Source organism: Scyliorhinus canicula, chromosome 14, assembly GCF_902713615.1.
Source record: "Scyliorhinus canicula chromosome 14, sScyCan1.1, whole genome shotgun sequence".
Taxonomy (NCBI): Eukaryota; Metazoa; Chordata; class Chondrichthyes; order Carcharhiniformes; family Scyliorhinidae; genus Scyliorhinus; species Scyliorhinus canicula.
The window spans coordinates 155,186,904-155,200,139 of NC_052159.1; the positions used below are offsets into that span (position 1 = coordinate 155,186,904).

The following is a 13,236-nucleotide window of genomic DNA, read 5'->3' on the forward strand; positions in this document are numbered from 1 at the left end:
TAATCGCTGCGCCACCCTGCCGCCCCTCTTTTGTGTGGTATTTAACCTAGCATCTGTCTTACGGAAAAAGGTAGAATTCATTACTAAGGAGGCAACAGCAGGACATTTAGAAAATCGTGATACAAGCAAGCAGAGTCAACATAGATTTGTGGAAAGGAATTTTTGTATGAGTAATTTATTAGAGCTCTTTGAGAAAGTTACAAGCAAGTGAGAGAAAGGGGAAACCTTGGACTGCTACGTAAAAGATTAGTACATGAAAAAGAGTGCATGGTGCAGGAGGTAATATATTAGCGTGGGTAGAAGATTGATTGGTTAACAGGAAGGCGAGATTAGGGATAAATGGTTCATTTTTGGGTTGGCAGGCTGTAGCTAGTGGAGTGCGTAGGGATCAGTGCTGGGGGCGCAACTATATACAATCTGTATCAATGACCAGGATGAAGGGACTGGGGTATGGTGGCTAAATTTGCTGATGAGACGAAGGAAGTAAGTTGTCAAGAGGATGTGAAGAGTCTAATCAGTAGTATAGATAGGTTAAATGGGGATGGGGGTTGGCAGATGAACCATAATGCAGGAATCTGTAATTGTCCACTTTGACAGAAAGATTAGCAAAACTATTGTATTTAAATGGAGGGAGACTAAGAACTGTGCAGTACAGAGGGATCTGGATGTCGTGGCACATGAATCACAAAACGTTAGTGTGCAGCTACAGCAAGTGATTAGAAAGGCGTTTATTGCTAGGAAACTGAGTATAAACGTAGGGAAGTCTCTATGGAATTTGTGCATTCTCCCCATAGCTGCGTGGGTTTCCTCCGGTTTCCTCCCACAGTCCAAAGATTTGCAGGTTAGAAAGATTGGCCATGTTAAATTGCCCCGAGGTGGGGCTATGGGGATAGGGTGTGGTTTAGGCTTAGATGGGGTGCTCTTTCAGAGGGTCGGTGCAGACGCGATGAGCTAAATGGCCTCCTTCTACACTGTAAGGGTTCAAAGTCATGGATGTTTTACAACTGTTCAAAAAGGAGATGTGATCGCAGGCTTCATTAGCCATCCGCTTGTTCCTAAGGGTCAGCTTTTTCCATAGGAGTTTCATGATTCGGTCAAAGTTGTAGCTGCTTTCCTTTTGTGCCCATGACGTTCTGCATAAAGGGACAGATTATCCGCCACGGGGGATCCAAGAATTTGCTAATCACCTTCAGTTGGGTGTTATTTAGTGTATTCGGGGAAGAGCTGCAGCATGTCCCGTGACCATGATTTTCTTGGTGCTTATAATCAGGGAGAACAGGTTAGAGGCATGGGAAAGACAGTCCCTGAGTTTTTGTAGCTCAGTTTCCATGTGGGTGAAGAGCACAGCATTGTCAGCGAGCGTAGAGGATTCTCTGATCGGGACACAGTGGAGGGCGATTCTCCTGCCCAGGTGCAAATCGCCTTATGGCCAGATTCTCCCACGAGAGGGTCATGATGCAATTAGCGCCAGGGAGACTATATTTTGAACCTTCTCTTCCCCCACCACCCACCCCCAGTGGCGATGTAACTACTGGCCATGAATCAGATTTGGATATTTAACTAGCTATTTTATCTTGCATTTCAAGGTTTTAGCCGGATTCACCTGTCTCCCGGTATTCACTAACCTGCCGGCACAACGGGAATCTGTCGGGAATCACTATAGATCTCCACAGATGGAGACCAGGCGCGACGGCCACGTGGGAGGCCTGGATGCCATTGGAGTCCTGGGGTGGTCAGAGCATGCCAAGGCACTGCTCCCTGGCACCCTGGCAGTGCCAACCTGTGGGGCAGGGAGGGGTACTTGAGGGGGAGAGGGCCATGTTGGAAAGGGGGTATATGTGAGAGAGGCGGAGGCCATGAGGAGGGGTGTCATGTGAGAGAGTGAGGACCCTGAGAGGGGGATAGCCTGGAAGTGAGGGGGGGGGGTCCTCTACCGACCCCATAGCAGGATTTTGCACACTCTGGCAGGGTGTGGGGGCAATGGGGGGGGGGTGGGGATGGGGGTGTCTGTAGGGTTGTCTAGGGTGCCCCGATCTCTGAGGAACCGGCCTTGCTGGTGTATTTAAGTCCCGGACATCTCCTTGACGGCAAGAATCTTCACAAGCTCCACAGAAATGACCAAGCGTGAGTGGATTGTGACCTGGATCACTCCGACCACCCGGCGAGAATCATACCATGTTCCTCCGGGGACAACACTTAAACTGTTTGGGAGAATTGCGCCCAGTGTATTCTCTGCGGTTAGGAATCGGCGGCGATGCCAAACCATCACTGAGGAAACATCCTTTCATTTGCTCGCTCTGTTTTACTGCCTGCATTTCTGCCATGTTTTTTCAAGGAAATTACTGAACTTCTAAACTGTTTTGAAGCAGGTGATATTTTCCCCACCCACTCTCTTTTTGTTTGACTGTCCCCTTCAGCACCAGATAGATTTCTTGTAAAGCTTGGTCACTTTGTGTGGCATGACTAATCTCTTTACATCACTGGGCTATTGGAAGAGCTTGTGTTACATGAGCGATGAGCAATATAAATGAAGGGATGATGCAGAGATTGCATGTATTTTGGAAAATTCCAATTAATTTGTACTTTGTGCTTGTGTGTCCTCTTCGTTTCTCCAATTGCATGACCTTCCTTAATTTTTATTGTTAATGTAACCTAAGCGCCCCTCTGTCTCCCAACCCTCCTCTAGCCTGAGTGTCCTTTCCTTCCTGTATCTTGGATCCAACACCACCCTCATTCTCCCTCCTCTTTTCTCGCTCCTCTCTTTCTCGCTCCTCTCTTCCTGGTTCCTCTCTTTCCTTCCCTTCTTTTTTTCCTCTTCACTCTCTCCTTATCTCTCTCTCACATCTCCCTCTCTTGCTCCTCCCTTTCTTTTCTCTGTGCCTTTTCTTTTTCCTCTCTTTCTCGTTCCTCTCTTTCTCGTTGCTCTCTTTCCAGATCCTCTTTCCAGCTCCTCGCATTCTCACTCCTTCCTGTTCCAGTCTTTCTCTTTTCTCTCTTTCTCGCCCCTCCCTCTTGTTTCCTCTTTCTCACTCCCTCTTTCTCTCTTTTCTCGCACATGCTTTGCCCTTTTATCCTTTAATTCTCCCACTCTTTCGTCCTCTCGCTTTCACTCTCCCTCTCTGCGAGCGCTCGGTGAGACAAGTTGGCAATTATTTGTTCCCTTTGAAAATTCGTAATGTGGGACTGCACACTTGAAATATGCTAAAACCACATTTGCATTGTTGCTTTTGGGGTAAAAGGGTACAGGTCAGCAGTGAATCCTGAAACAGGCCCTGAGCTGGCCAACCATCCGTAGAGCATCCCTCAGAACCTAGAAATTATCCTGGCTACCTGTACCTCTCTGCATGCACCTGAACTGAAATAACTCCCTTGCCTCGACATCATTTAATACTTAACAGAAGATCAGCAACCAGTTGAAGTAATTTAATTTTTCAAGAGAAAAGAAGGAATTTGCAGTTCCACCGAATATTTCATGACCTCAGGATGCCCGAAAGCTCATTTCAGGTGGTGAAATTCTTTCTGAAGTACTGCCATTGTTGCAATATACGATATGTAGCAACCATTTTCCACACAGCAAGCTTCCATAAACTGCAATGTGATCATGACCAGATAATGTGCATCTCGTGATGTTGAGTGAGAGATAAATATTGGCCAGGGCACTGGGGAGAACTCCCCTGTTTTTCTTTGAAATAATGACTGTGCATTCTTTTATGCCGACTTGTCAGGATTTAAGTGACTCATCTAAAAGAGAGGGGCTTCAAAAGTACAGTACTCCCTCGATCCTGCATCTTGTACTCAACTCCCTGGCGTGTGATTGGAACCCCTTACTTGAGTAAGAGACCAGAGTGTGACCCAGTGAGCCATTTTGAGATGAAATTAGGTGGCGTGAAATCGCCCAGCGCTATAAATGACCTGGAATGTTTGGTTCATGGGTTTAAACGTGCTCAATTTCTGGACCTTGCTCTTCCTCCTGTTTCCTGCCACAGTGAAAGCAGAAGTATAAAGAAAGAGGTGGTATGGGTTAGAACACTTTTTCACCTGCAGAACCTGTGTTGACATCCGGCTGATGGAATCCGAGTCTCCTCTCAAAGTGTTCAAAGAATCTCAAGCGCAAAGAGTTGGAAGATGTTGCGCAGTTATTGTTCGATGTAGAATGTGCTGCTTGAAAAGGCGGCGGAAGCAGATTCAATAGTAACTTCCAAGAGGGAGCTGGATAATTACTTGAAGGGGGAAAAGGTTTACAGGTCCGTGGGGAAAAGACCGAGAAAAGTGACTCATTGGCTAGCTCTTTTAAGGCACAGGCAGATGGCCTGACGGTCTTCCTGGGCTGCTTGATTGTCTGAAATTTGCACTGTTTTAGCTGCCTGGCAGGGCGGTAGAGGAGAGTTGGCTCAGATCCTTTAAAAAGTACCTGCATGAGCACTTGGCAACGTCATAACATTCAAGGCTATGGGCCAAGTGCTGGTAAATAGGTCGGCAGGTCAGGTGTCTTTCATGCGTTGGTGCAGGGTCGAAGGGCCACTTCTGCACTGTATTTTCTGTGTCTGCGTACGTGCAAAAAACAAAATCTTCCAAAGAAACATTCAACAATGTCAGGGTGGGTGATTGTCAATTTGGGTTTGACACAGGATAACTGGGGGGTGGTGGTGTGTGACAGTGGTTTGCGCAGGTGATAGACTGTGTCTCGTTGTGTTCTCTCTCTAATTGGCTCTGTTTATGGCGGTTAATATGATCGCCTTCCTTAATTCTAATCACGTTTGCTCAAGAGTCGCCAGGTATCTTACCGATACCGCCACAAGGTTCAAAGCCGAATACTGATCAAAGACTCGATACACCAGTTAGTAAGGTCAAAATCAATGCTCATTTATTTACACACACAGTCAATTATACTCATGCACAAACTCTACCAACTAAACTATCACTACTACTAAAGCCTATACTTAGCTTTGGGCGCCCACTCAGTCAGAGGAACGATGGTCGTTGTCCGGTTCTGAGGCTGTTGGGGTTGAACTGGTACGGAATAGTAGCTAGGAGCGTCTATCTCGTAGCGTGCGTTGACTTTGGACTTACTTGTTCTGGTGCAGCTGCTAGGCAGGCCTCTCGTCGCTGAGAGCCAAGGCCAAGAAGAACGATTCTCTCTTGGGGGCTTCTTATACCCGAAGGGGGCTTTGCGTGCTTTTGGGTGGGCCTTGAACTTGGTTCCAATTAATTGGACCGTATCCTGATCATTGGTATTGATTTCCTCCAATAAAGGGGTGGCTGCCCTGATTGCTGGGCGGGCCCTAGGTGGCCATTGGCCTGCTTTGTTCCAGTCTCCTCTGGCACCGGGGTGTCTGCTTTGGTATCGTGAACCTAAATGTTTTTCTTTTGTCCCCGGAGAGGGCTCATTAGTATGCTAATGGCTTTGCAGTCTCGGTCTTGTCTGGGAGCTGCAAACTCCAATCCACAGACAAACCTTGCACCTGCTTGCTTTCTCATCATTGTCCATTTCCCCCTTCATTCTCTGCAAGTGTCCATTTTGTAATCGGGACGTGGACACCCCAGGTGGCTACAAGACCAGATAGCTGTGCATACACTGGGGGTAGACCTGGAACCTTATGGTCTCAGCTACTTGTTTTTTTTCACCAAAAATGTCCTCTATGCATAGCATTTGTGAAAAGTGCATTACAAAGCATTTAGAACATAAGAATTAGGATCAGGAGTAGGCCATCTGGCCCCTCAAGCCTGCCCCGCCATTCAATAAGATCATGGCTGATCTTTTGGTGGACTCTGCTCCACCACCCACTCACCATAAGCCTTAATTTCTTTACTGTTCAAAAATCTATCTACCTTTGCCTGAAAAACATGCTTCACTGGGCAGGGAATTCCACAGATTTACAACCCTTTGGGTGAAGAAGTCCCTCCTCAACTCAGTCCTAAATATGCTCTGCCTTATTTGAGGCGATGCCCCTAGTTCTAGTTTCGCCTAACAGTGGAAACAACCTCCCTGCTTCTATCTGAACTATTCCCATCACAATTGTCTATGTCTCTATCAGATCCCCCCTCAGTCTTCTAAATTCCAGTGAGCATAGTCCCAATCTACTCAGTCTCTCCTCATAAAGCAATCCCCTCAACTCCGGAATCAACCTAGTGAGTCTCCTCTGCACCCCCTCCAGTGCCAATACATCCTTTCTCAAGTAAGGAGACCAAAACTGTGCACCGTACTCCAGGTGTGGCCTCACCAGCACCCTATACAGCTGCAACATAACCTGCATGTTTTTAAACTCCATCCCTCTAGCAATGAAGGACAAATTTCCATTTGTCTTCTTAATTACCTGCTGCACCTACAAACGAACTTTTGCAATTCATGCACAAGGACACCCAGGTCCCTCTGCATGGCAGCATGTTGCAATTTTTTACCATTTAAATAATAGTCCATTTTGCTGTTATTCCTATCAAAATGGATGACCTCATATTTACTAACATTGAATTCCATCTGCCAGACCCTTGCCTATCTTAAACTATCTATATCCCTCTGCAGACTTCCAGTGTCTTCTGTACACTTGGCTCTACCACTCATCAGTGTCATCTGTGAACTTTGACACATTACACTTGGTCCTCAACTCCAAATCATCTATGTAAATTGTAAACCATTGCTGTTCCAACATTGACCCTTGAGGCACACCATGAGCCACTGATCGCCAACCAGAAAAACATCCATTTATCCCCACTCTTTGCTTTCTGTTAGTTAACCAATCTTCTATCCACGCTAATACATTACCCGTAACACCATGCACCCATATCTAATGCAACAGCCTTTTGTGCGGCACCTTTTTGAATGTCTTCTGGAAATGCAGATACACCACATCCATCTAACCTTAGAACATAGAACAGTACAGCACAGAACAGGCCCTTCGGCCCTCAATGTTGTGCCGAGCCATGATCACCCTACTCAAACCCACGTATCCACCCCATACCCGTAACCCAACAACCCCCCCCCCTTAACCTTACTTTTATTAGGACACTACGGGCAATTTTTAGCATGGCCAATCCACCTAACCCGCACATCTTTGGACTGTGGGAGGAAACCGGAGCACCCGGAGGAAACCCACGCACACAGGGGGAGGACGTGCAGACTCCGCACAGACAGTGACCCAGCCGGGAATCGAACCTGGGACCCTGGAGCTGTGAAGCATTTATGCTAACCACCATGCTACCCTGCTGCCCCCTTGTTGTCCACCGCACTCATAATGCCCTCAAAGAATTCCAATAAATTAGTTAAACATAACTTTCATGAACCCATGCTGCATCTGCCCAATGGGACAATTTCTAACCAGATGTCTCGCTATTTCTTCCTTGATGATAGATTCAAGCATTTCCCCACTACAGACGTTAAGCGAACCAGCCTGTAGTTACCCGCCTTTTGACTACCATCTTTTTTAAACAACAGAGTCACATTTTGCTGTTTACCAATCTACCGAAACCGCCCCAGATTCCAGCACATTTTGGTAAATTACCACAAGCGCATTTGCTATTTCCCCCGCCATCTCTTTTAGTACCCTGGGATACATTCCATCAGGGCCAGGAGACTTGTTTATCTTTAGCCCCATTAGCTTGCCCAGCACTACCTCCTTAGTGATAATGATTGTTTCTAGATTCTAACCTGCCACACCTTCCTTGCAATAAATTATTGGCCATTTCCTCATTTCCCATTATTAAATCTCCCTTCTCATCCACTAAAGGACCAATGTTTACCTTAGCCACTCTTTTGCATTTTATATATTTGTAGAAACATTTGCTATCTGTTTTTATGTTCTGACCTCGTGTACTCTCATACTTTTCTTTATAACTTTTTTCGTGACTTTCTGTTGACATTTAAAGATTTCCCAATCCTCAAGTTTCCCACTTTGTCACTTTGTATGCATTTTTTTTCAATTTGATACCTGTCTTTATTTCCTTAGATATCCATGGCTGAATAGCCCTTTCCCTACAGTCCTTTGTCTTCACTGGGTTAAAAATTTTGCTGAGCACTGTGAAAAATCGCTTTAAAAGTCCTCTACTGTTCCTCAATTGTCCCACCATAAAGTCTTTGCTCCCAGTCTACCTTCGCAACTCCTCCCTCATCCCACTGTAGTTTCCTTTGTTTGAGCACAAGACACTGGTATTGGATTTTACCTTCTCACCCTCCATCTGTATTTTAAATTCAACCATCTCGTGATCACTCCTTCCAAGAGGATCCCTAACTACGAGGTCATCAATTATTCCTGTTTCATTACACAGGACCATATCTAGGATAGCTTGCTCCCTCGTAGGTTCCATTACATATTGTTCAAGGAAACTGTCGTGGATAGATTCTATGAACACTCCCTCAAGACTGCCTTGACTGACCTGGTTTGACCAATCGACAAGTAGATTAAAATCCCCCATGATAATTGCTGCACCATTTTTACAAGCATCAGTTATTTCTTTGGTTATTGCCCGCCCCACCGTGATGTTATTATTTGGCGGTCTATAGACTAGGCCTATCAGCGACCTTTTCTCCTTACTATTTTTAATTTCCACCCAAATGGATTCAACCTTTTTCTCCATAGAACCTATATCATCTCTCACTACCGCCCTGCTGTCATCCTTAAATATCAGAGCTACACCACCTCCCCTACCTTCCCATCTGTCCTTCCGAATAGTCTGATACCCCTGGATATTTAACTCCCAGTCGTGACCATCCTGCATCATGTCTCTGTATTGGCCAATAAATCCTATGCACTCGCGATAATTTGTGCCGTCAACTCATTTGCCTTGTTTCGAATGCTACGAGCATTCAAGTAAAGTGGCCTTATGCTTGTTTTTATACCTTCTTTTTGAATCGTAACATCTCCATTAATAACATCTCCTGGGTTCTTCCCTTTAACTTCTTTCATAATTTTCCCTGTAGTTGAAGCCTGCTGCTTTGCTTCTCATTAACCATTATCATAGAATTCTTTTTTTTTTACAGTGCAGAAGGAGGCCATTCGGCCCATCGAGTCTGCACCGGCTCTTGGAAAGAGCACCCTACCCAAGTTCAACACCTCCACCCCATCCCCATAACCCAGTAACCCCACCCAACACTAAGGGCAATTTTGGACACCAAGGGCAATTTTGAACACTAAGGGCAATTTATCATGGCCGATCCACCTAACCTGCACATCTTTGGACTGTGGGAGGAAACCGGAGCACCCGGAGGAAACCCACGCACACACGGGGAGGATGTGCAGACTCCGCACAGACAGTGACCCAAGCTGGAATCGAACCTGGGACCCTGGAGCTGTGAAGCGATTGTGCTATCCACAATGCTACCGTGCTGCCCTTATCCTTCCCGTAGTTTCACCCCCCCCCACTTGCTAGTTTAAAGTCTATGAGACCACCCTCTTTACCCTTTACGCTAGAACATTGATCCCAGATTGGTTCAGGTGAAGACCGTCCCAAAGGTACAGATCCCTCCTGTCCCAATATTGATGCCAATGCCCCATGAACTGGAACCCCTCTCTCCCCGCGCTGTTTGAAATGAACTCTCTCCTCTCGCCCCGCTATTCAAATTGAACTCTCCTCTCTCCAAAATGAACTCATTCACTCTCGGCTTTTCAAAATGAACTCTCTCCCTGCGCTTTTTGGAAGGAACACTCGCCTGTCACCGCTATTCAAAATGAACTCTCTCCTCTCCGCCCTTTTTGAAATGAACTCTCTCCTGTCTGGCCACTATTCAAAATGAACTCTATCCACTTCAAATGGGATATTACAGAGTGTAATAGCATTCAGCTTTTCCCCATACAGCATGTTCCATCGAATGTTCAATACATTTCATTACTCTTAATATTCACAGTATACATTTCATGTCAGGCATACAACTCTATACCGCTTCCAACCCCTCGAATAGCTGCGGCTGAAAGGTCTGATACAGTGACCTTTCCCCATTACACCTTTGGGTGGTTACACCAAGCTCTGTAGCGTCCCTCAGCACCTAGTCCTGGGTTTTGTAATGTGCCAGTCTGCAAAAGTCGATGAGAAATCTTTACACTGGAAGATCAGGGTTCAGACAGTCCAAAGAGCATCTTTCACCGAGTGCGACCTGAGGTATAAAATAGAGACAAAAAAAACCACTGAGAAAATCGGGAGATACTTCTTTACCCAGAGAGTGGTGAGAATATGGAGTTTGCTACCATAGGTGCATTTCAGGGAAAGTTGCACAAACACTGAGGGAGAAAGTAATAGAAGGATATGTTAATGTAGCAAATCCCACCTTCTGCGTTTGAGATTAATAATAATTAATAAGGAAGGATTGTATTGACAAAGAATTAAACCAGTTTAGAGTTAAATGTTAGTGGCGTATCTTGCTAGATTTGGTTAACATTAGCTTCCCTCAGAATGCAACATCCTGTTTGTAGTTGCATAACTTTAAAAGTGAAGTGTGACTGTATTACAATACATGGTCGAAACACCACATTTCTTGTGCAATAAACATGTTGCAGTGTAAGTAAATGACAAGTAACTTTCAAAAAAGAGCCCTGTTTATTGTCACTGTTAATGTTGCAAATTCAGGGGCAGCACGATGGCGCAGTGGGTTAGCACTGCTGCCTCACGGCGCCGAGGTCCCAGGTTCGATCCTGGCCCTGGGTCACTGTCCGTGTGGAGTTTGCACATTCTCCCCGTGTTTGCGTGGGTTTCGCCCCCACAACCCAAAGATGTGCAGGGTAGGTGGATTGGCCACGCTAAATTGCCCCTTAATTGGAAAAAATTAATTGGGTTCTCTAAATTAAAAAGAAATATTGCAAATTCAAGCAGTTGGAAATATATGTCCATCAGTGTGATAGAATGTTATTATTATGCATCTTCTTATTAAATCCATTGCTGATGTCATCTGTAAATGCTGTGGCATCAGCACTTGTTGCTACCTGGGATTATTCGGAACTGTCGTTAGTTCGAATTCTATTCCGTTACTGTTATTTCAAGCTAACTGCTCCCGTTTTTGAGTCTATACTGTATTTTAAACGTTGTTATTTTTATATAGTAAAGAAGAATAACTTTAAGATTCACATGTTTAGACTACCCTTTTGTGGTCAGGTTACCCCAGGCACCAACCCTTAAAGATCATCAGGGCGTCAGAAATCTCAAAAGCCTTTTCAGAAGAGGGGCACTCACTCAACCCACTTCTGCGTCCACAAGTTCACTTGAACTCAGTCAAGTATCACTAAAGTTAACGGAGTCACCAATGGTGCTGCACAGATCACAGCGTAGTCGCGGCTTTCAGGGGCATTACTTACAATTTAAGCGGCGAGATGTGTTATCATGCGTTATTATTTTGCATCTTATTTAAATCCATTGTTGATGTCACCTGTCATTAGTTGTTGTTCCTGTGTACATTGTCACTGTTAATATTGCAAATTCAGTCAGAAACATATCTACATCAGTGTTAGTTCTAATTCTGTTCCTGTTATTTTGATGTTTTGCTAGCTGCTCCTGTTTTTAAGTTCATACTGTATTTTGAACTTTGTTATTTTTATATATTAAAGAAGATTTACTTTATTTATTTAATTTGTTAACAACGTGTTTCAACTACCTTTTTGTGGTCAAGCTACCACAATCTTTTAAATTTAAATCTTTATTGGCACAAATAGGCTTACATTAACACTGCAATGAAGTTACTGTGAAAATCCCCGAGTCGCTACATTCTGTCGCCTGTTCGTGTACACAGAGGGAGAATTCAGAATGTCCAATTCACCCAACAGCACGTCTTTCGGGACTTGTGGGAGGAAACCAGAGCACCCGGAGGAAACCCACGCACACACGGGGAGGACGTGCAGACTCCGCACAGACAGTGACCCAAGCCGGGAATCGTACCTGGGACTCTGGCGCTTTGAAGCAACAGTGCTCACCACTGTGCTACCGCTATGAAGTCATAAACATATGGACGCGATTCTCCAGCCTCGTTACCCTCTCGCTCAGCGAAATGAGGCCAGTGAATAGCGGGAGAGGCTAAAAATGAGAACCGTGCCAGGCGCCAAACTGTTAGAGATACAACCGGCCCGCTCCCATAGGCGAAATCGGGATCATGGCATAGAGTGGTGAGAAACCAATTATCACCACTTAAGCCCAATTTCCATGCAATTAACGAGAGCCACCCCATATCCAAAGCCTCTCGTTATTCAGCGGCCTGCCCAGCAACTGCTCACGCTGGCGGCGATTAATACTCCTTTTGAAAAACGTGAACCTGGCGGATGGGCTTCTGTGGGGAGCCGAGGAGGTGAGTCGCCATCTTTGCTCACAGGCAGAGAGCCCGGGGGCACTGGAATTGCTGCACTTGTGCTGGGGGGGGGGGGCGTGGAGACAGACGGACGGGGGGTACCCTCGGCTGAGGGTGGGGAGCCTTCTGCAAATGGGCTGCCATAGGAGGGTGGGGGGAAGCTGCTGGGGGGGTGACCACTTGTGGCATCACCACGCCAACCCCTGGATCATGTTCACCTGTTCCGGTGGCGACCCTTGTTCCGGCCCATCTGCCCCAACGACCATCCATAACCCCACCGACTCCGAGGCCACTGGCTGTGCGGCGGAAGGTTATCGCTGATAGGGAATTGGCAATTGTGGTTAAGTGAGCACTTCACACATCCCAAGTGGATCCAGGTGGGTGTGCGGGCATGTAGCTTGTGGGAGTCATTGCCTGCATTCCAATCACACCTTGATGCCTGGACATTGCGGGAGGCAACACCACACATGCAGCAGCCAACATCCGAACACCCAGGGATGGGACCCAGCTTCAGGGACATGTCCACGGCCGGAGGGTGCTTGGGTGCCACGGGGCAGGGGAGATGCCTGGAGAGATGGGCCAAGGGTTCGGAGGTCGGCCCACATTGCGGAAGAAAGTGACAGGGACATCATACTGGTTGTGCACAAGGATGTTTAATGTGTAATACAAGTCCCCACTCTCCCAATGGTGCCATCATTCACCTTGGGGACAGAGCCCCGGCTGCCTCTGCATCATCTGGCTCTGCCAGCCCTGGAGGTTCCCTATGGTCTGCACCATCGTGTTGACGCCCTCAGTGATGCTCCTCAGTGACTGGGCCAAGCTGTGCAGTGCATTGGCAATGCCCACCCGAAACTGGGACATCTCCAGTTCATCAACGTCGAATCTCATCAACGTCAGCCTGACATCCCCCAGCGACGCAGACTTTCTGCCGAGACCCTCAGCCATGGCCGTCACTGACTGCGCGATGCCTTGGACACCTTCAC

The 13,236-nt window shown here is 46.4% G+C and overlaps 1 protein-coding gene across 1 annotated transcript in view; it reads left to right on the plus strand.

The window, feature by feature from the left end:
• Positions 1-13,236, plus strand: part of ubac2 (UBA domain containing 2) — a 247,143-nt gene that overhangs the window by 120,296 nt on the left and 113,611 nt on the right. The gene's annotated exons all lie outside the window — the stretch shown is intronic.